Raw genomic sequence first — 2,750 nt, 5'->3', positions numbered from 1 at the left:
ATGGTTTGCGTCAGGCACACCTTAGTCCTCAAGCTGACTTCTTTGCTCTTCAACACCTTAAAAAGTTCTTGTGCAGCAGATTTAGCCTAATGCAATACGTCATTTGATCTCTTGACTGCTGCTTCTGTGAGTGTTGATAGTTGATCCAAGAAAAATGAAGTCCTTGACAACTTCAATCTGAAACAGCTGAATATAAGATTTTATATACAGTAATATCCAGATTATTTGGATATTACTGTATATAAAATCTTATATTCAGCTTTTTCAATATATTATCACATTAAGGACATTTTTTCTCATATCAATAAAAATTCTGGTTTAAACATTAATCTTAAGGGCAGGATAGATTTGGGGCTTGTTTTGTGACATTCCATTACCTTGAAAATTCCATGACACAGTTTTACTCTGCATACATGGGGTCACCATGAGTCACAATAGATCCGACAGCAACAAACAATAACATCAACTATTTTGTCGAGGATTTAGTGGAACGAGGTCTATAAAAATTGCTATGGCTACTTTGTTTTCCAGAAGGAAAGATTATTCTTGAGAGCACAGGATAGGAATGCAGAGAGAGAGAGACTCGGTGAGGGTGAGGGGTAGTGTCAAGGCCAGCAGCCGGAAATGGGAGACTTATAAGTTCTGGTCCTATTTGTTCCAGCTCATTCAAGAGGAAGTCTATATCAGCCTGGGTAATCATAATGTAAGGAGCTCTGGTAGCATAGTGGTTATGAGTTGGGTTGCTAACATCAAAGTCAACAGTTCAAAACTTACAGCTGTTCCACAGGAGAAAGATGACGCTTTCTGTTCCTGTGAAGATTTACAGCTGCCTTGAAAACCCTATACAGGGTTGTTATGAGTCAGAGTCAACAGGACAGCATTTAACAAGAAGAAGCAGCATGGGTCTGGCCACATCCATGAGGAAGAAGTTACCCTGGGCCCCACCGGGCTGGTAGCCAAACATCATGGAGTGTACCTTCACCTTGCATTCTTTGAGCATAGGGGCCACCTTATGGTGGGCCACCTTCGCCATAGGGGCCACCTTAGCCAGTTTTTCACTACAATCCAAACTCTTTGTTTCCCCCGCAGACAGAGGGGCATAAACCTGAAACACACATTGACTAACTCAGGCTGCATGACCAACTCAAATCTCCCTCTCTTTATTTCCTCCACCAGGTACCAAGCGAGGGCAAAAGTCCTCGCTTGGTACCTGGTGGAGGACATGCTGCTCCAGCCTCTGCCTACCCTGTGCCTTCCACGTGAGCCATAGCTTCAGATAACTCACATGGCGGCCACACTGCACCACCTTGTCTCCTGTGTCTAGAGCCACATCGTAGAATTTGTCCTGCTGGAACAGTAGCTGGCCTGGGACCTATGGTAGTGCTTGAGTAGGTTTGAAGTAACTTGCAGAAGAAAAGCTGAGGCCTGCCCTGAGGAGTTTATGGGGATTCCAGGCCAGAAGTCAGCCTTCTGGGTCCCATCCTGGAGATGCTTGTGAGTCTGCAACAGCAGGACACTCCCACCCCAGGCAGCACCCATGAGCAGCCACAGCCCATGACGTTGGCATACATCAGCGATTACCTCCAGGGGATCAAATACACACAGTGCAGTGGTGCCAGAAGTGGCAATGACCAGCAATGATACAGTACCGTTAGCCTCAGCCAGGCTGATCTGCCTCTTCAGATCCTCAGGGATCATGGTCCTTGTCTCATCTGCCTTGACCACTTAGTCTCTGTGAGTGCCAAGTCCCAGAAAATCAGCTCCCTTCTTAATGGGGCAGTGGTACTCCTTGGATGTGAAAAGGGCCAGGGGCAGCATACATGTTGGAGATGGCCCCACCAGGGCAGAAGACCCCCCTCCCCAGAGCTCCAGCTCACCAAGCCTGGAGCTTCTTCAACACCTCCTGTTCCATGAGTATAAACAGTGAAGACAATTTCACAGCGTACTGGCTGGTGTTGAGGCTCTCGGTGATAATCTGTCCAGCTAGAGAGTGGGGATCCAACTCTGAATAGAGCTGACTGAAGAACTGAGAGTGACAGGTCTTCAAGCTGTAGTGAATCACACAGTCCCGCACCACTCCAGGATCTGCTCCTACGACTCCTCCTAGATACGAAGCTCCAAATCCAGCAGCTGTTTTAACTCCTGTGGTTCTTTCCACCCACAGACTTTCTCAGAGGCACTGGTCGCTTTCCAAATGGCCTCATCCACAATGATCCCAAGCATGTCCCAGAGCAGAGCCTCCATGGTTACAGGGACCCCATCAAGGGAGGAGAGTGGTTTTGAGTCCACCATCAGGATAAAATCTTTCTGCTCAGGTCTCTGCTCAGGTGGGCTGGAGACAGAGTACATAAACAATTGGCTTTTCAAAAGAGAAGCACCTGTTTCTGGAAGGGGCAGTGGCCATTGTATACTGGTGTTGGAAACAGTGGGAGGCCTCCTCTGTTTTACCTCCCTGTTGCTGTTGAAGGCTCAGCTGCTAGTTGACCGAAGGGAACTTCACTAAGGTTTTTAAGTGTGACTTAATTTTTTTTAATGTAAGAGGCTGGGCTAATAATGCTTTTTTATTACTGTTAAGAAATAGCTACTTGTTTTGAAGCAGTTTTTTGATTGTAAAGTACTCTAAATTCTGAAAGGTACTTTTGAGTAAGTCCCCAACTCAAAACCTCCAGAACAAATGAGATTTGTTGGTTGGCATGTTTGTTGTTAAGTATTTAATGACTAACTAGAGGCTTGGAAAACTGAGGTGTGGA

General features: G+C 46.1%; 1 pseudogene; it reads right to left on the bottom strand.

Annotated features, from left to right (window-relative positions):
• Positions 1-466: 466 nt before the first annotated feature.
• On the bottom strand, positions 467-2,292 carry LOC102816006 (annotated as a pseudogene).
• Between the last annotated feature and the right edge of the window lie 458 nt (positions 2,293-2,750).

The sequence above is a fragment of the Chrysochloris asiatica genome, unplaced genomic scaffold (genome assembly GCF_000296735.1).
Source record: "Chrysochloris asiatica unplaced genomic scaffold, ChrAsi1.0 scaffold00004, whole genome shotgun sequence".
Classification (NCBI taxonomy): domain Eukaryota; kingdom Metazoa; phylum Chordata; class Mammalia; order Afrosoricida; family Chrysochloridae; genus Chrysochloris; species Chrysochloris asiatica.
Note: the sequence above shows the minus strand (reverse complement) of the source record. Positions and strands in the feature narration are given on the sequence as shown.